This window comes from Pseudopodoces humilis, chromosome 7, assembly GCF_049639895.1.
Source record: "Pseudopodoces humilis isolate 2021_Gansu_Grassland_sample_001 chromosome 7, ASM4963989v1, whole genome shotgun sequence".
NCBI classification, from domain to species: domain Eukaryota; kingdom Metazoa; phylum Chordata; class Aves; order Passeriformes; family Paridae; genus Pseudopodoces; species Pseudopodoces humilis.
Window position 1 is genome coordinate 48,799,896 of NC_142206.1, and position 21,114 is coordinate 48,821,009.

General features: G+C 41.1%; 1 protein-coding gene across 2 annotated transcripts in view; it reads left to right on the forward strand.

The window, feature by feature from the left end:
- The window catches only part of TUNAR (transmembrane neural differentiation associated intracellular calcium regulator), a 160,379-nt gene that overhangs the window by 9,669 nt on the left and 129,596 nt on the right, over window positions 1-21,114 (forward strand). The window contains exons 1-2 of one of the 2 annotated variants that reach the window (XM_088057964.1): window positions 13,562-13,699; window positions 14,090-14,179. The gene's annotated coding sequence lies outside the window, so the exon portion shown is untranslated. Of the gene's footprint in view, window positions 1-13,561; window positions 13,700-14,089; window positions 14,180-21,114 lie in introns of those variants that run through there. The other variant, XM_088057965.1, reaches the window with a different exon arrangement.

A 21,114-nucleotide genomic window follows, 5' to 3' on the forward strand; every position in this document is an offset into this window, starting at 1 on the left:
ATGTGGTGCCAGGAACAGTACCAGGCTGCTGCAGTCCAGCATGGGCAGGGGATTTGCACAGGACAAAAGCAGGAAGAGCTGAGGTCCCTGGGTCTCGTCTCTCCACGAAGACAAGGCTCCCATAGGCAGTCACCTACACACTCGGGTTTCCCTTCACACCTGCTGGCTGTTGCAGTCAGGAGTGCTGCATGAAGCTGTTAGCAAGGTTTGCTCTGTGCAAGCAAACTGCAGTGCTTGGTCTGCCAGGCTGATAGGGCACGACTGCAGCACGAGCCCAGAAGTGAACCCCACTCGGCTGGGGCCAGCCAGCTGCTGCACTCATGTTCATTTGGGGAATCCTCTTCTGTTGGATGCCATGGGCTCTTGGGAGAGGCCCTGGCACTCTGTGGTCAGCCATACCTGGTGATGGACCCAGCTGTGTTCCCTGTCTCTAATTGTCATGACCTGGAGCTTGGAACAGAGCACAGATTATTTTCCTGGATGATTAGTATCCAGTGGTTTTTGGGGAAATGCTGGGGATGGTGTCGCATCCTAGAGAAGCTGCTGAAGGCAAGTGCCAAGAAGAAGGTGACAGGAACATTTCTGGCATCCTGCAGTGGGAGATAACTTAAGCAGGTTTTGCAATGGAATTGAAAGTGTGATGCTTCAAGTGAATTCCTCCATCCATGTGCCTCCCTCAGCTCAGCTCTCTGTACTTCTTTCTTTCTTTGAACCAGCACAAATATCTCTTACTTGCAAATTTTTGCGGGCAAAAATTGAATAAAATAACCAGAAATCAAGGACCTCTGCCTTCACATCCACTTCTACTGCTTCCTGTGATTGTTTGAGTTGATTTTTACCCTCCCTTTGCTCTTCCAGATGATGCTGTCACAGCTTTAATACGTCAGTACAAAGCTTAGGCAGCCTCACCGGTCAGTCATCGTGCCTCAGGGCAGCAGGTGCCTCAGCAGGTGTTATTTGCTGGAAGGAGAGATTTCACTTGGGTTAGGCTGGTGGGAAGAAGAGCTGATGTTGGCAGTGGCATTGGAGGGAAATGATGGTCCCATGCACATTGGGGTTGGCTAATGCTGTCACCAGAAAATGTCCCTCTTTTGGAATTCATCTGACAAGTGAACCCACCTTCACTATTAGTTTGGATCATGACAGGAAAAGAAACTCTCCTATATAGAAGACATTTCTTGTCCTTTGCTTATGTAAGTCAGAGGTATGGCTTCTGGGCTCTCACTGAATGCCTCCTTTTCTCTGTACTTTTCCAGCTCATTTGATACAGTTTTGAATTGTGGGTTGTTGGGGTTTTTTTTTAAAGGTTTTTAAAAAAGATATATTAATTACACAAATGCTTGGTGGAGAGCAATGCTCATGTCAAAAGGTTTAAGCTTTGGGTTTAATTTGGATGAATGCCTGAAATTTAGCTCTGAACCAGTGGCAGTCTTTGAATTTATAAATACTAATATCCATCTGAGATTCTGGTCCAAAGCAAGAGCAAGACTTTTATTCTGTTCAGGTTCCTCATCTCTGCTTATCACTATAGCAAATTAGGCCTTTTCAGGCAAGCAACAAGTGGTATGACTAACAACCTTGTAGTGCTTATTCCTTCTTCCCAGCAGTTTCAGTGAGAGCAGCCAAGGCCTGGCCATTCCAGCCAATGACTTAAAAAAATGTGTGATATTTTTGAGGACTCTTGCAAATTTTAATACAAATTATTTTTGTTTGGGAGTTTGTCTGCTCTCGCCTGGCCCAGATTAACCAAGTCTAGGGAACAGGTTCAGGATCCTTCCCATTCCCCAAAACTGCAGGGTGAGTGAGAGCCTATAACAAGTGTTTAACCACAGAAGTCAGTGCCTGGGAACAGAGTGATCAAATACGATAAGTTGGAGTGATAAATCAGCGGAAGGCATGACAATAGGATAGGATTAACACTTCAGTTATGGTAAGATTGTAGAAGTTAAAATGTTCATGAATTTAAAAATTAGGAATTTATGTTTATTTGCCATCTTGAATAGGATTTAAAAAGGACACTGAACAGATAAGTGAAACCTGGATTTAGGATTTTGTATATGATAAAATTAGGTAACTCAGCAGGGATTTTTTTCTGACTAATTGGTAGGACCGTGGGTGGAAATATCTGAGGTATTGTGTGCTGTGTAAGCAAGCACGTCTGCTTACTGCACTCGCTCTTCCCCAGAATGATCTTCTGATACCAGTCTGCTGATTCCTGTTCCAACACAGATAAAGTCATGCTGCAATCTCCTGGTAACAGGCTGGCTGGGTGGACTTGGGAATTTTCACCTTACGGTAAAGTCAGAAATAGCACCAAGGCAGGGCAGTTTAAGCTAGTTGGAGGATTCTGTTTCCAGCATGAAGAAAGACAAGACAGACAAAATGACACCTTTGTGACTCCCATACACACTCGGTCTGAGCACGGGGCTGGAGGTGTCCAGCTGTACTGTACTCTGCAGGAACTCTGTTTTCACCTGCTAAAGGTGAGCAGAATGGGGAGCTTCTTTTCTTAACCACCCACAACTGAATACAAGATTGAATAGTATTTAATACTTGTATTGAATCTCAGATAATTGCTAAAGTGCTGAACTGCTGTCTCAACTTATCCACACGCAATTAATAATATTGATCACCCCACACTGACCTTGAGAGTTAATAACTGTTTTTTCCCTTAGTTTCACTTGATGAATGGTGCTTTCTACATGCCAACTTACAATTTTGTCAAGGTGTCAGATCACAGGGTCTGATGCTGCAGATACTGAAATGCAAACAATGCTTTCTGCAATGTTTTTTTCTTTGGGACCAATAAGAATATTTGTCTAAGCTGAGAAAAATAAGTACTTTTTATTTTTACAGGGCTTTGCCTGAGGGAAGCCTATACAAATATTTATGTAATAGCTAAATTACTTGAAATCTGTGTAGGATACCTGAACAAAGATTCGAGGCTCCAAAAGTCAGGCTTTATTTTCTCCATCAAATAATTAGGTGGTTCTTCTCTTCATCTAATGATAAAGCATTTCTGTTTAAAAAAAAAAAAAAATCCTTTAATTAAACACCCTAGTTAAGACACAGAGAGATAATTGAGGCAATTTATTTGTCTCATCTCATTTGGAGAGACCTTTAGAAGTCTTTTGCTCTAGGTAATCTGAACATCTTTTTTCTGATTACCTTGAACAAACTGAAGAATTTATTTATGGTAATCTTTTACTAATAGGCTCCCCTGCTTACCTAATCCTCATTTTGCTAGTATTATCTGATAATGAATCAACAGTACTGCTCCTGTTTTGTATAACATTTTTTTTCTTAGGCTTCTGCTGCACTATGTGCCTTTTTGCTTGTGCATATCCCTCTACTGAGATCCCTAACAGAGAGATCAGAACCACTGCAGGCCTGGAAACAGAGAATGTAGCAAAAAAGGTTCTCCTAAAGTCTCTGAAATATTTTTATTCTCTGCTGCAGAGAAAATAAGACAGATCTGGAATGTGTGAGGTGGCACTCCCAACCCAGAGCTTGGCATCACTGAGGAAAGCTTTACAGTGCTGTTTTATCCAAGAGACATACAGGAAGGGAGTTTGGGGGAAGAAATCCACCTCCACACCAGTTTTCTCACATCAGCACTAACTCTCATTGGTGGAGCAGTATGTGGGAGCAGTGTGTGAGCATCTCACTGCTCCTTCTGCAGAGCAAATGGAGCACTGTCCCGTGACAGCCACCACTCTGCACTTCAGCACTGATTGACCTTCCCCACAGACACTTGTAACTGCCCCTTCCTTTGCACAGCTGGCATCATCTGAAGACACCTTATCTTTGTAAAAAGCATCTTGACAAACTCTTCAAACACTGCCTCTTCCCTGCATTTGTACTTTAACCCCCTGCCCATTACATCCTCAGCTAAAGCAGATTATTGCAAAATCCGTTTAAAAAACACAGCAGTTTTATACTGAAAGATATCTAGAGGGCAGCAAATCCAGAGGGAAATCTCATCCTTCAGTGAAAACGAAACCTCCTCTTTTATTTAATTTCTGAAAAATCAAACACAAAGTTACATAAAGCTTTCCCTCCCCACCTCTCCACAAAGCAGCAAGAATAATAAGATATCTCTATAAAGCTGAGATATAATCGTACCTGGGAGCAAATTTTTAATTTGATTAAAGCCTACAGTACTGGGCAAAGCCTCTAAGTTCAGGTGTGAGTTATGAAGAAACTGCTTGGCCATCCATAATCCCATCTGAAAGCAAACGTATTTTTAAAGTATTGCTGTCTGACATGGAATGCTCCTGAGTTATTTGTGTACAACTGTGCTTGTTGTGAAGGATATATTTAATTTAGTATTAAGATTGTGTTATCGATTGCAATTTCATTTTCCTTCATGTTTGGTTCAAATTGTAGTTGGCCAAATAGCAGCTGGGTTCTATTTAACTGTTGGCAGTGGAAATCAAGGCTTCAGTGACATCTTGTTTTATTGCATACTGCCTTCTTCAGCACATTTTGACACCCTTTGAGAAGTCTTTCTGCAATTACCCTTCCTAAATTTCATCACCAAGAGTTGATGTATACAGTAATAGGGATGCTGGAATCCCTTATTTCTTGTCCTTAACATCTTATGTTTGGCACTTGAGGTTTGGAAGTTGGCCATCAAGAAGCTATCAGAATACTTAAAAAAAAAAAAAAGGAGAAAGTTTAAAAAAGGCCACACTAATGGTTTGAGTTTTTACTTAATTTTTGAAACTTTTCACTTTAATTGTTCATGAAAAAATGGCATCTGCATGTTGAAAGGTGCAAGTAGAGGCAAATCGGTGCAGCTTTTTGTGGACACTGTCAGTAACCACAGGGAAAACCAGACAGGCTCCTTTGAGCACATGTGGGACTACTAATGTGTAAATGTCAGAAGGGACATCTCCCATTCCCCACTTTCTGAAGTTGCAAAATGGGGTTAATGAACTGACCTCTGTTGGTCTGACCTTTACTTTTACATTTACTGATGGCAAATGTGGTGTGAGAGTGGGTGATTCTTGTGGCCAAGGGACAGTGTATTTGCACTGAAATAGGATAGGATGTATAGAGGAGAGAGAGGAGGACTGGGGCTGTGTGATGACTTTTTTTTGCTGGAGACTATGCATGAAATGAGAAGGATTTATGTGGTACCTGATAGCATTTGTGGCAAAGGCCATACAAGAACATAGGAAGTTTCTTGCTGATCTCTTTTCTTACGATGCACAACCCCCCATTCCTGTCTCATACATGTGGTGATTTTGTACAGCTAATATTACATTAGCATTGAAATATCAGGGAATTTTTGTCATGAGAATAATCTGTTGTTACTGAATGCAAAAGGCATCACCTTCCTTACTCTATCTGCTATCTCTGAACATCTCTGTGTTTCCTCTGCAGGAAGGGAACATTCCCTTTCTTCCATCTACACTGAGTGTTCCTTTTGGCTGGGGTAGTTGTTTATAATGTGCCCACTGGGTGGTTTTCTAAATCAGCTGCAGGTTGTGAGGTGCTGGTTCAGAGTGATGCACTGCCAAAGCCAGCTGACCTGCTGCTGTCAAGGGTCATAGAATGGGTAGGGCTGGAAGGGACCTTAGGGGTCATCCAACTCCAACCCCTCTGGCATGGGGGATCCTGTTGGCCTTCAGGGCTGCATTTAATAGTGATATATTACTGGGTTTTTTTTTTGTTTGTACTCTGCCCTGTGAGTAGTGAGTATATCTGAGCCATGAGAGGTTAAACTCTTTTAGACTCCTTTGGTTGCTCAGAAAACTCTTGCTGCCCAGGACTTCATAGATGAAATATAAACACCATTTACATCTACTTAAAATCTGAATTGAACTTGAAATTTCTGTTCTGTCCAGTGGTGAATGTAGCTACTGTTAAATTGCTCCATTAACTATAAAGCAAAGTTTAATCTGCTGTGTTTACTTTCGTAAAATGCTTCTAAGCACTGGTAATGTTCCTTTTTATTGTGTCCCTTTGACTTTATAGAAAACTGAAAACTTTGTCCCAATTAAAAACAAAACAAAACAAAACAAAAAAAGGATTAAAATACCTATGGAAGAAATGCACGGGTTCAAAAAAGAGAGAAGAAAGGAGGAGTATTACCAGGAGGAATTAAGAGGAACAACACTGGAGCAACTTGCCATTTTGCCTTTTCCTTTCCAAAGAAAAGGATGGTCAAAGAGCATAGTCCAAGAGCCCCACTGAACAGATTACCTCAACTACTTGAGGAAAAGACTACAAATGCAATCCACAAAAGCAATTACTTTTTTTTTTTCCCATTCAGATAGAATTTTTCAGTTTCTAACTTGGAGTTAATTGGCTCTTTTTTTCCCCTCCTTTTTTCTTGTAATGGTCCTTTGCATAGGTTTAGTCATCCTTGAGGGCAGCTGCTCCAAGTATACAGCAATTGCCAGATGATTACCTCTTTAATGTTTTCACTGAGTACTTTGCTGGTTAACCTCCTTAACTGGAGAGCTGCTTATTGTTATTTATGTCTTGTCAGCATAGAGGTTCATTAAGCATCGGTAAATGACATGTTTTCATATCTGCTGACACTAGAAATGCAATATGATCAATTGCAAATTGACTTCAGTGCAGCAATAGAGTGCATTTAACACACATCAGTGGATCATTTGTACAGGCAGAGCTCGGATTTTTATGGCTGTTTATGTCTCTCTAATACCCAAGCATAAATTCTCCCAAGCCAAGCGATTCTTAGTAAAACCAAATGCAAAACTCTGTCCAGCAAGCAGCCATGTATCCCAGGCTGGGTCTCAGCTCAGAAGTTTTTGGATGGGAGGGAGCTGAAAGTGGTGAAACAGCTCTGATTGTCTCAGCCGTGCCAGGAGGCACAGATGGGCTGGGGCATCTCTTGTGAGCGTTCTCTCACTTGCTGGCCTGCCACCGCCTCAGGAGGGGAACACGGTCCTGCCCACACCCCAGGGAAGGTCTGGAGATGGCTCTGTGTATGTGTGATTCCCAAAAGCTGAGCTGATGACACCTCTGTGTCCAGGTCCTGTGGGACAGGGGATGTCAATGATGGGGAGTCAAGATCTCCCAGGTGTCAGTGATCTTTCACTGCTCCTGGCAAGGGAGACGAGCTCGCGCTATGTTGGGTCCAAAGTGCTGCTTTCTGGTGTTGCTGCAGCAGCAGGTTCTGAGGAAGCTGCCCCTGCTTTTAGTGGCTTAAGCCCATTGTTAAAGTGACAGCCTTGGGCCCTGAAATCTGTCCTGCCGCATGGGGTGATAGAGCATCCACTGCAATAGCACTGTCGGGCACTGGGGATCTCCTGTGCTCCCGAGGCCTGGGGTAGTGATCTCCCTGTCAGAGCTTGGATCTCCTCTCTGGGATGAGCTCTGACCCCATGCCAAAGGCAGCTAAGCAGTGACTGTGTTCCTCCAGATTGTCTCCTGCCCAAAGCTGAACATTCACTTCCATTTGGCTGTTTGTCCCTCACTGGAGTACGGGCTCTCCATCTTGTTTCCTTCTGACCAAAATTTCTAGGAACTACTGATATGTCTGTAGTTCTGAGACTGCTCTTGCCTCTACCAGTGTACTTGGATTGGAGTATGTCACCTTCACAGACACCTCTGAATTTCCAGACCTCTGTCTTCATAAATTTGCCTCAATGGCAGAGGCAAAATTTTCAACTCTGTGGACCCAGGCAGATTCTATTTGCAAATTTTAAAGGTTTGCCTTCAGAAATAGGAAATGTGTATAGCTATCTTCATTAAAACAAAACAAAACAAACAAAAAACCACCAACAGAAACAAGTCCATAAACCAAGGAGGAAAATAAAAACTGATTGAGAAAAGGCTTTCATTTCAAAGCATCATCAGGTTTCAACATAACAAAACACTGTAAAATAAAAGAAAACTATGAATGCAGGCAGCAGCCCTGGCAGCATTCAGTGCTGATTTACTGTGCCAGGACATATCTCCTATAGAATTATGTTATTATTTTTCTCTGCTTTTCTGTCACACATTGTTTCATGTCTGAGATTCCTCACTAGTAACTGAACAAAGGCAGAAAGGATTCATTCACATTAAGTCCATTACTCTGTGTACTGGAGAAAAAAAAAAGGAGGCTTGCGTTGAATCTCTTTGGGAAGAAAGTAAGATCTTACATTGTTTTAATTGGGATAGTTTTGGCAATTTACAATCTATACATAAGTCAAAACATTTTGACATTCATCTGGAGTATCTGACTCTTAGCTTGTGCTTTTCTTCTGTTAGAATGTTTGCAATATGCTCATGGCTTTATATGCTACAATAACTTCCTTGTTTTGTCTTATTGAAATTAAGCTTCAGATTGTCTTTTCTGTATAGAAAAGACAGGAGCTTCTGATCTAATCTGTTTGATTAGTGACCTTCCTGAAGAAAACTCTCATCTTCCTTGCTATACTTATTCTCACTAAATATTCAGAACCATATTTGCTCCTGGGCAGCTGAAGTACTGGTTGTGTTTGTTCCCTGTCAATTGAAACGTGAAACAGCCTTGTTTCAGCACTATGAATAACAGAATGCTGAAGTAACATTATGGCCCCTAACAAAATTGCTTTGATGTAAGATTACAATATCCTTATTTTGTTACAGAGCCATAATGCTTGTTTAACATTCTGTTTTTCATGTGCTGAGATGATATTGATGGACTTACTAGGAGTCCAGCCATGGAGTTCATGCTGTGGTAGAGCCAGACAAATGAAGGCAGATTTCAGTCCAAGTTTAAGATTATAAGTTGGAGCAGATGGCACAGACAGCTATTTCCATCTTTGTTATCAATGTGCTGATTGTCTCTGCACCTTTTCCTCAACTTTGTTGCTTTTTATCACAGTGCAAGGCCAGATCCTGCCCTGGAGAAACCTGCAGTATACTGGCAGCACAGGCTGCAAACTGTGTCTTAATAAAATGTATTTTAAAAGAAGAGCACCTGTTGATCACAAAATATGAATTTTTGTTTAAGGAAAGCAATGATAAATTTGATGAAGGATAGAAAGATGAAGAAAAATCTAAGATTTTTCTTAGATTTTTCTGGCTAATAGAGGTTTGAGTGTTTATAAGCACAGTGTAGTGATTACACTAAAATCTTGTTAATTTAACCAAACCCTGATTATGCCCACAAATAAGTAAAAACAACAATTGAAAGGAAAGAAGAAAGAACAATTTCTCTGTGTGCCTTCAGATAGCACATACATTTCTTGTAAAATTTACTTGGAACCATAGTATATAAAATATGGTAAGCACTAAGCCAGTAATAACCAAACAATTTGATATCATGGAAAGTTTTGCAATTTCTCTTTCATTTTTTAAAAACAATTAAAATGTAATTTTATTCCAAGAACATTGAATGATAATTTATAGAAAACTATAACTCTGTTTGATGATGCCGATACAACATAATGCAAGAAACATAACAACAAAATGCAAGAAAACAAGATCCCAGAGCTCTTCAGAATGATCTCTTAAAATCTGCTGGAGACATGTTGGGGTCAGGCTTTTTCAGAGGCACTGCAGACTCCATTTCTGCCATCTCTGCTGTCCAAATAGCTGTGCCAGGCTGTAAGACGTAGAAATGCTTTTCCTCCAGGCTGCTTCAAGATCCCAGGCACTCTGCAGATAGAGGAAACTGCCTCTGACATCCTCTGCAGAAACCATTGTGGTCCAGCAAAGGGGTGGGAGCAGAGATGTATCAGTCCCCAACTTGCTGTGTGTGTCCAGAGGCTGCTGCCCATCCCAGAGCTGTAGCCAGAACCACTGGCCCAGCCAGGGGTCAGGGGCACGTAGAGCTGGAGCCAAGCAGAAGGCTGTGGTCCTGCTCTGCAGGGCTCCTCTGGTTTTGATAGACAGGGATCTGAGTATTAATGTTACACATAGTTGCAAGAATGAGGATGAAAATTGACCAGAAATACGAAAAGGACCAGTATTTCCTTAAGGGGGATAGATTTATTGACTGTCTAGACCGAAGCTAGTTTTGTATTCACACTTTAAAACTTTTAATTAAAGTTTACACTTACACTGTCTAGCCATTCCCAGGTTAGTTTTATGAAAACATTAACCTTGACATTTTGATAACTTTTTTCCTTTCATTTAGTCTCTCATTTAAAATTGTTTTCACTGTCTGTGGTTTAGTGATTCCCTTGTTCCGCTTACACAACCAAGCCCTGTGAAGAGTGACAGCTCAGTGTGCCCAGTGGCAGCTCCCAGCACAGCATTTAATTCTCAGTCCAAGCTGAGCAGTGGAGCTCTGCCTCTGTGGCACTGCACCAGCATCACACCGGGTTTTGCAGGCAGAGATGTGAAATTTGCCTCCACACCTGTGAGAACAACACCCTCACAGCCTGTGGGACCCAGGGGCTAGCAGAGCGTGTGGGGCTCTCCCTCACCTTTGTGCCTTGGCAAGAAGCTCCTGCTGTCCCTCCTGCCATCACATGCACACACAAGTCCTGTACCTCCCAGGGCAGTCTTTTTCTCCAGAAGATGCTCCAGATTCTGCACAGGAGGCTCTAAGCACTTCCCAGTAGATTCTGTCACCTGCTGGGACCAAGCAGTACAACATGCAAAGGTTCCTGAGAGTGCCCCATGTTGATTTGTAAAGTCCAAGTTCAGCATTGTTGTATCAGGAAATGCCCCAAATCACCTAAGAACTTACTGCAAGACATACTCAGACCTTTCTGCCCCAGCTCTCTGAAGATATTTAGGCAGAAATGCATGTATATATGCTTACAGTGATGCAGGGAGGTGCTGTGAAAATCATACAGGAATGTTTCCATGGCTCACACCAATAAATAAGCCCTTAAATTTTACTGATGTATTTCTTCTCAGCTGCTTTTCTCTGCAAAGCCGCTGTGGTTATTAACTCATTGGAGCTCACAGGGGATGAGGCAAGACATTTGGATGTTAATGGCAGCACTTTGATAGACAAGCAGAGAGAGAGAGAAGTTGTACAGTCTCTCCCCAGGGAGACAGGAGAACACATCAACTCTTGAGAAAGGAATAACCCTCACCTCCGCATCCCTGCATATCTTTAAGACTGCATTGTGTTGGGGAATTTCCATTCCAATCTCACTGACTTTATGTGAGAAACTGATCTTTCAATTTTACTGGAAAAAAGGAAAATGAAGGATTTTGTTGTTTGAAACAAAGAGAAAAAGTGGTAACATGGCATAATTCAGACCAAGCTCCTGTGGAAGGAAGGAAATGCTGCTGAAAGTAATTGCCAGAGAACAGAAATGCCTGCAGAGAAGCAGGAATGTAAATAGCATGGTTGTGCCCAACCTTTCCTATAAAAGATTCCTGCATGTCCTCCTGCTTCTCCTTCAAGTACTGTCCAGCATGTTGTGGGTAAATTGAGTGCACTCTGGTTCCAGTTGTAGGAGTTCAAGATGAGAGCACTTGCTCTTACCAAAGATGACTTTTTAACTGTAGTGTGGATCAGAAACTAAGAATGGTGACATTTAACAGAGGAGGGATACCCAAAATGTGAGACATTCTGCCTCATGTAAGGCCAGGGGGAAAAGAAGGCTGCGACTGCATTTTTAATATTGTTTGGGAATCCAGGTTCCCAAGACAGGGGACACACATCCTTGTGAGCATGAGGGAACAGTGAGGAGAGTGTGTGACCCTGTGTCACCATTTCCCTGCTGACAACATGTTTATAGCAGGAACACGATCCCTGGTCCCAGGCTGGGGTGAGGAAACGGGGACCTGAGCAGCCAAACAAACACCACTTCTACTCCTGAACAGCAAAAAGTTCTCTCTGTTTGCATAAAGTGAGCATCTGAGGATTAACTGGGAAAGGATAAATGTGGGATTTTGGTATTGGAATCAGGGTCTAGAGAAATCTAATGAAGCAAACAGTGTATAGGGCTTGACATAAAATAGGCCTGGCAATGAAACTGATAGGGGAAACACCCTTGGGAATCCTGCAAGAGAAATCCTCATTGATCTCTTCTGGCACTGAGAAAGAAAAATGAAGGTCTACAGACTGACAAGCACTATGTGAGGAAAAAAATAGATTACACTCAGGTGATAATCCCAAATCAAAAGGAGTTCAGAAGAAAGGGAAATGTCTAAGCCTTTTTGCTTATAACTGAGCTTTACAATCATGGATGTTATTCCCTGAGGACACGACTGTATTGATAATTCCAAAAATTAAATTTAAAAGAAAAAAAAAAACCAACCCAGAAGAACATATGCACTGAGTTATCAATAAATTGTTTACCTTGTCATGCAAAAGGAGGAAAAAAACTGCCTAAAACCATCTTGATTAATTCTCTAGCATCCTATGGTAATGCTGTGTCAGAAATGTAAATATTGTCCTCAAAGAAAAATATGTTTTTAATCATTCCAAAGATTAGTGGCACTGATTTACCACTAACAATTTATTTATTATTTATTAACAATTTATTTATATTAGAAAAACCTAATATATTTTCTCACATTAGTTTTATTTTCTCACTTCACCCACACTGGATTGCAAAATTTGACCCAGAAAACCTTATCCACACATTTGACCCTCACTGATCAGAATATTGATTTTTATTTTAGGGAACCTGGCCTGGCATTTAAGTCTGCACTATCTGATTCCCTTCTCTGACACAAACCTTATGTATGAATTTGAGGCCTTAATTTTTTGGGGCTTATTTTACTTTTGTAAAATACGGCTTTTGGGAAGAGAGTTCCCCAGCTTCATCATTCTAATAGCTGGAATTCTTCTTCTAGTTTACAGGATGGATGTGATTGTGGCAGGTTTTCATGAAATATCTTTATCTAAGTATCTCTATTAAATTATATCGTTATTTTCCTGTCATGGTAGTTAGTTCTTAGATGCCTTACAGACTGCAATTGTCTCCTCTTTCAGTCAGTGTTTTACTGTGCAGAAGATTTCCAGCCTTCTGTCATGAGGAAATGCTCCTCTGATCACCTCCATAAGCCCCTCTGTGCCTCTCTTTTGTTGTGAGCTCTTGCATGCAGTATCCAGATGGGATTTCTCTGTTTTGTATAAGAAGTTCCAGTAAGAAATTTTGCAGACGTGTTGGTCCCCTCAAAAAAAAAAAAAAAAAAAAAAAAAAATCTTTCTGAGCCTGTACTTTATAAAAATAGATAGGAAAGGGACATGTGCCCTTGGTATCCCAACACCATGTCTGTCACTCTGTCCCCCCAACACACAAGGAAGGTCCAGCTGAACAGCCAGCATTTCTTGGGGCACAGCCTAAGTAAAATACAAAATCAAACAATATGGAAAAAAAAACAAAAAAACCCACAACCAATACAAAAAACTCAAACTAAACCAAAAGTGTGTGTGAGATGCTATATAGCTATTATTTAATAAGAGTGTTAAGCAAGAAAATACTTGAAACCACTTTGTGTTTTGAGCATGGGACACCTTCTTTGTGTTGCTCTCCCCTCTGCCCTTGTCCACCTGTCCATGTTCTGCTCCCCAGTAGCTGCTGGCTGCAGAAACACTCTAAGAGACAAAACTAGCCCACCCTAGGGCAGGAAGGAGCAGCCCTTCACAGCTGGCAGTGACAAGGGCCAGAACATGAAAGCAGGTTGCTGCTGCCAAGGAGGAGCCAGGATGAAGGTTCAGCTGGTGTGAAGTGATGCCCTTCTGCAGGCTCAAGGCAGCTGTGCTGCGTTGCCTGGGCTGTGTGACTCTGCTTTGTGTCAGGGGAAACCTGAGGGGATGCATCCAAATGCAGTGAGTGGGGCAGAATTTGATGGTTGTGGTCTGGAGCAAACTCTAGTCCCTAAGAGACAAACACAACCTACCTGCTGCTGGTGTGATGTGGGGCTGGGATAAAGGGGAAATGTTAGGCACAGAAGTTGTCAGATGGGGGCTTTACAGATGGCTGATTCTCCTGGGATTTAACTGAGGATATACAAAATGCAACTGTGAGTAACTGCACTCAGTCTTTGTGCAAAACTGTTCCATTTAAAGACACTGTCTAGTGATTGCTGCTTTGATTTACTTTTTATTTCTATAGTTTATTTTGCACTTGCAGTTTGTGAACTGATCTGGCTTAGTCTTTAAGATGCTAGCATTATCTCCAGATTGAAACATTTTTTTGTGTCACTCCTTGTTTCTTAGTGCCAAGATCACAGTCTGAAGGGAGTCGCCCATGAAGATTTGTTCATGCAGCTAAGCAAACTTTCATGGATGAAGTTCAAAACAAAAAAGGTCAGTTATACATATGTAGTTTTGTGTATGTCTAGTTTTCTGACTTATGAGGAGGAGTCTTTGTGAAATAATACAGAAATAACTTTTTTGTTTGCTCTCTTTTAAAAAGAATTATTTGTGGAAAATAATGTATAGAAATAAGGTTTTCCTGAAGTTGTCAAGAAACAAGCTGGATCCAAACACACCTAAACTTGAAAAAAATGGCAGATGAAAGAGGTGAAGCACTGGTGTATCTAGTCTTTAGGCTTCCTCCTAACTTTAAAGGTACACAAAGCTTCATTTTTTTGGGAAGATTTAAAGCAGAGCACCAAATTGGCTGCTAAAAGTTACCAGTCTTTTAACATGCCTCTGTACACCTCATTTCTGTTAGAACTCCTCTTTTTGTATTTTTTATCTAAGCAGTGGGTCTCCCAGGGTGGCTTTTGTACTTTGCAGGATCTTGTGCTAATAATTTGCAAACGCCTGTGAATATCTCAATTTTTCAGAGAAGCTTGTTGGGTTGGAATTTTGCTGCTTGGAAAGGAAGGTTCAGGTGCATACCAAAAGGTTTCTACCTTGTCACTGTTTCAGACTCACTGCAGTCTTTCCTTGATCTATATAGAGTTAATGGAATTAACCTGGGAAAGGTTTTAGTCTCCTTTAAAGTCTCTGGTTTAAAAAGACTTACTTTTAGCAGGGAGGAAACTGGAGTTGCCTGGTTTTTAGGAGTGCTTTATTACTCTTACCCTCACTCCTAATCAGATTGCTCTTCAGTACTTAGCTGTATCTTTGTGCTAACATTAAATAAGCATAAAACCCCAGTTGGAAACACAGAATAATAGTAATTTGCTTTCTGGATCCTGCTCTAGATGAAGTTCCTGGGTACCTTGCACTCCCAAGTCTCTAATACCAGCAACACTGTACCACAAGATGAATGTACCTGACAACAGGTAGAACAGAACTGCACTTTGTCTTTGAATACGAAAATCACTCTCCTGTAGCAGGAGCTTATATAAAATATGTTTCTTGGTTCTCTTTTCATGCCATCAACTCTTTCTTCTTCCACTAAAAGAATAAAGAATAAAGGTCAGAAAAATATGGATACTAAACTGCAGTTATGAATACAAACACTATTTGTGTGACTTCCTCTTTTGCAGCAACCTCTACCCACAAAGTCAAAATTGAGGCCAAAATCTCTCAGGAAGGAGCAACGATCTTAAGTCTTGGCCCATTGTTCATCCCTTTTCCAGGCCAAGCAATTCTTTGCTACTGAATTATTTACTGAGAAGGAGAATCAGCTTTATTCGTCAGAGGAGCATTAGAATACAACTGGACTGTGAATACATATTTAAAATGTTTACTAGTGTGTTTGAAGATATTCATTTAAAGCCTTTAGAGACTAGGTTGTTCATTACAACTTCAAGTGAGGTTTCCTCTAACTGTTTTTTAACTTCCCAGATGCCTGTCTTGGATTTTTGTTCTGCCCTGAGTGTGTGGTTTTTTGTTTTGTGCTGCAGGTATCAGAAGCAAGATGTTATCTGTGATATGAGATTACCTTATGCAGACATGGGGTGTGGTATTTTAGGCTTGAATTTATCCATGTTGGATGATGGAAGGCGGGGGAATTCCATTGAATTCCACTGAAGGGGGAGGAAATTCCAATTTTCCTTCTTTTTAAGGCTGCCCTGTCACGGTTTCAGTGGCTTTGGAATATTATCCTACTATGCTTGAGAAGCATTTAATAGACACTGGATGTCTTGCTCATTAAATCACCCTCCTGGATATTCTGCTCCTGGTGCAATCGGAGATAAACACCGCTAATGCTTCCTTAAAGCTATTAGCATTTCAAAATCTTACACTTCAAACAGCTCCTTCACATTTCCTGAAGATTTTCAGAGTCTTCTTTTGGATTACTTCTCAGAACAGAGCACAGTGAAATGTTTATTAAGCTTTCTGGAGAAGCTCTGGAGGCAGGATTTATTAATAGTGAGAATTCATTACTGATGCTGTTGTTCTCAGCTGATAAGAGGTTTTATGCCTCTGTATGTTATATTTTTACTTTTTAAAAGATGATATAACTTGCAACTGCTCACTATCAAAAACCTTTCTCTGGCTCCTGAGCTGGCAGAAGACTGAATCCTCTATGTTTAGAGTTAACAGCCAATCTCCTGACCTGTGCCTACAAACCCAGCTCTGCTTGTATCAGCTAAGGAAAAACAATTTATGTAGTCTGCTATTCACATATTTCTCTCAAGGCTGCTTCTGATGGTCCAGATCTGACTTCTCTTTTGATGGCTTGCATTTTAATACCAGTGCTTCACTGAAGTATCTCCATCCTCTCTGCCTGTGGTTCTGCCATTTAGTTTCCTGTGTGCCAGTTCAGCAGTCCATGATCCAGCACTTCATGACTGAGATTAGGGGTTAGGATTAGTTTTGCTGGGGTGGAAATAGATTGGTTTTGTTATTGCTGTGATGGTGGGCAGAGCTTCTCTTCTAGAGAAACGAGATCCTTTTCAGAGCCTTTCTGAACTGCTAACCTTAATTTTATATTCTTACCATGCATTTGAAGCACCTGTGGCTAAAGGGACACTTTTAGAGATTTAAGTGGGGCAAAGCTAACCCTTCCTGGTGGTCAGGAACTCTTAAGTGTCATCTTAAAGACTCCAGACTATGGGGCTCAGGGCTCACCATGATGTGGTAGGGATTAAGGCATTTGTGTGAAACATTCTCTGTATAAAAGGATAACACAGACCTCAAACACATTGATCCTTTGTTTTGCATTGGCAATCCTAAGTATATAATTGCATTCAGTACAAATTGCTTGTTGCATTTGAATACAGTAAATAAATCCCACATAAAACTCACTGTTCTGAATGCAAAGCATTTTTAGTCAGTGTTTTTAAAACAGCAACTCCCAGTGGTCCATCAACAGTGTGCTCTGAGCAAGCTTCACCTTCCTGTAACCTGCAGAGAATGAGAGTGGCAGAGACCTGATCCTTCTCAAGTCCACCTGTCTCATCTGGAAGAGAAACAAACAGCATAATGTGTAATATTACAGGGGTACAAGCCAAAGCCTGGTCCTCCCTTCTGATTCCTTTTCGCACAAATGACATTAGTTATCTTCTTGTCCCTAAATTGCCTTCAAAATACACTTTTTCTTCTAGTGAGAGGCACAGAACCCTTTTAAAAAGCAATGCCAGCAAACCATCTGCTGCCTGGTTTTCATTAAAGATACAGTGTGATGAAACCCCTCACCTTAAATCAAACCTTTTCTGTCCTGGGTGGGCTGGAGGTCTGTACTTGATGATTGCAGTCAGTAAAACACAACCCACTGTGACATGATCAGAGTTCTAGCACATACAGTCACCACACCTCACTGTCTAGTTTGTGATGGGAAATTACTTGCTAAAAGGAAATTTTCTGTTGTGCCCCAAAATGAGTAATGGGCAAGCCTACAGAAAATTTATTTAAGAAAGGCCTCATTAGAGTAGCTGAACTGTCAGGAAGGAGAATCATGGTGGGGTTTGTTATCTATATGGACTGCTTTTATTCAAGCTCCTTGTTCTGTCTTGATGTTTGCTAGTTTGCAACCTGCCTAACATTCATTTTATCTGAGAGCATAGGATTAGTTGGAATCCAGAGGTCTCCGTGCTCCTCCTCAGCTGTGGTGAGGGGATAAGACATCCCTTAGTAATTACCTTTGAAATTGCAAAAGACCAAAGCATTTACCTCTCATTAATGTCTAGATTAGTTTTTAGTTATTTTTCCTCACTTTGTCTAGATTTAATCAGAATTTAAAGAAAACACAGCTTTATGGCTGTAATAATCACCCAGGAATAATTTCTGAACCTTGCCTTGAGTTTTGCCGCTCCTTATTGAGGCGCAGCTCATTCCAAACTGCCGCAGCAAGTCTCCTCTTCCTTGGGCAAACAATTACCTCTCAGAATGTTTTCTGAGTGCCCAGGGAGGAGGAAGCCCTGGCTGTGCAGGCTGCTGGTGATGCTGGTGGGCACTGTGAGCCCGTGGGACCGGCCACCCACGCCGGGAGCTGCGGCCAGAGAGCTCGAGGAGCCGGCGCAGCTCTCTCTGCTTGTTGAGCCAACGTGAGACAAGTTATTACCATATAAATGAGATAAGGTCTTAGGTAATTGCAGACTGAAAGCAAAACTGAACTGGACTGCTCATGGCTGGAAATTTTAAGTGTACCCTTCTATCTCCAATTTTTAATTAATTTTTTTTTTTTATAAGAGTCTTTTACTTTTTTTCCTTCCACCCATTAGCAGAATCTATGAAATGACATAAAGAGCCCTTATGTTATCAAGCTGTGACTATTTTGGACCTGGAACTTTTCTGGTGCCTTTCCTTTCTCCTCTGCTGGTTGTTATGAAACCTGTATGCAGAGGTAATCAAATTACTTCGAGGAGAATATGAATGTGAACCCCTTTGCCAAAATAATCTAGTGCAGTCACTTTGTTTATTTTTCTCTAAGAAAAAGTAAGAGAAAATATCTTTGGTTTCTTGTCCTTCTCTGTCCCTACTTGGTCTGGACATGCCAGAGGTTGGGTGGCTCAGTTTAGAAGATACTTTTGGCTCTGGGTTAGTATCTTTGTTTTCTGTTCCCAGGAATCTGACTCCAGTGTGCAGTAACTGAGTAAAAAGTGATATTCTACTACATTAATTTCTGTGTTAATCTTCTCCCTCCTAACTAAGGCATAAAACCCCAAGGAAAGAAGGAAATATTTTCATGTGTCTCACCAAGGCATGGTATAATCATAAGGATCTCTTTCAGTAGCCAAAAGTGTTTTTTCAGTTGCAATCATCAAACTGCCTTTGTTGCAATGGAGAAGCAGCTGGAGAGACAGCCAAGCAAACAGCACCAAATGTCTCCTTTGTTGTAGGAATTAATTTTACAGGTCAAGGTCAGGCCTTGCACACTTAGTTTGGATAAAATCCAGTCCTCCATAGAAGTCTGGGGTGACCACTGTGTGCTTACACACAGGAAACACACCTGGAGCAGGGCACAGGGCTTGTGCTGGATGCATTGGTGGAGGCTCAACCAGTGAGCCAAAGGACACTTGCCAGCAGCACCCAGGAGTGAAGTCTTTGTCTCTGCTACAGTGCGGGGCCTGTGTGCCTGATGGGTATGTAGCACATCCAAAGGGACACAGTCTTGCAGCTTCTGTCTCTGCTGGACTAAGCATATTCCGGCTAAAAGCAGGCACAGGAGGGCTTTTCTGCTCACCAGACCTGTGGTCCTGAACTGGAGGCAACTGCCGTTCCTCTTGCCAAAGTGTCTTTGCCTGGAAGTTAATTATTGAAAATTTTTCCTCCCATTTCTGCAACCGTGGCTTTGTTCCCAAACCTGTGTCCTTGGGTGATTTGAAGACCTACCATTTCTAGCCTTAAGACATTCATGGGGAGTTCATAATCCTTTGACTAAATCAGGTAGATGGCACAAAATCATAGCTACAAAAATGCTTCATATTATTGATATTAAAAAATTCTATGCACTGAATAATGGCATATTGAAAGTAAATACCAATTTAAGCTCAGTCTGAATGCCAGTCCATCCTGAGATATAATATAAAACTTTTTCAGAAGATTGCCTGAACTGAGTCTTTCTTTAAATACCTTTCTTGATTTCTAATGTTACTGGTTCAAAATTGCTGCTTATTCTTGCTACCCAATTTCACAACATCACTTCAGTCTGATGCCTTTCCTGCACCAAGAGGATTGCTAGGGGACTCATTTCCATTTTCTTTGTGACTTTGCAGAACAACTAGAGAAATAACAAGCCCAAAGAAAAAAGGTAATTTTACAGTTTGGTCACCTAAGGTACCTACAGTATTACGAAACTTAATACAAATAGATCTTTAAACTTGGAGAAGCAATGTTTGAAAGGCAGGTGAGCTGTTTCAAAGAAAACTGGCTCCATGTGAAGAATAAGGAATGTGTTCCTGTGGAACTCTGTGGCTTGAAGCATACAGCTCTCCCAACATCTGAATCATCCTGTGGATGTGGTGATATCCAGAGGATATTGAAGCATAGACAGAAAGAAAAGTCAAACAATAGAGGAAGAATGAAAGAAAAATGAACACTGAGATTAATATTTCAGCAGTCTATTTAAAACCATGTTATTACAGTGCTTCAGGCATTAAATTTGCTGGTCTGACTAGTGTGGGAAATCATTTTATTTTAAACACTGTGCAGCCTTAGAGAACTTGCAGAAGTTTTCAACCAAAGTAATGCATTATGCATCTGAATTGTACAGAAAAAAGGTGTAAATCTTACATATAATAAAAATTGATGGAAGCATAAAAATGCCTGAAATTTAAAAATAAATTATGAAGAGCATTCAAGGAGATTAAATCATGTAAAGAAAGAACAGTGGAGACAAAGCAAACTTTACAAAAAAGAACAACTGGGAATTTCATCACAAGATTGCTCAAAGATGTTTAGGATACACATCTCCCACTGCCTAAAGTTAATACACCAAGTAAAAGCTAAATCATCTGCTTGCAGGAAACCAGAAACAGGGCCAGTGTCTTGGTAATTCCAGTAATTCCAGTCCTCACTCTTGCTGGTGAACAGCAAGGTACACACTGTGGCTTCTGAGGAGGACTGTGGGTGCTGATGTCCTTGGCTCCAGATTGCCTGCTGTGGCACAGAAGAGGCTGTGGAGGGCTGAGCTACAGTCTGCCCCACATCCCAGCAGAAACAGATTTCCCACCTTGCTCATTCCCAAGGTGAGAGGACATAGGAGTGGCAATTACTGAAATGCCTGCTTACCTACCTTTTTCAAAATGCTTATTTATACTACAGTGAGGGTGGGAGCAGAGATCTGATGTATTCATCAAACTTGGGAAATAAATGGTGTTAGAAACATACTCCTGCAGGTGCTACAAATTGGTTCTTAGTACTGAACAAAAAGGAGTTTATCTCCATCTTTAAGATTT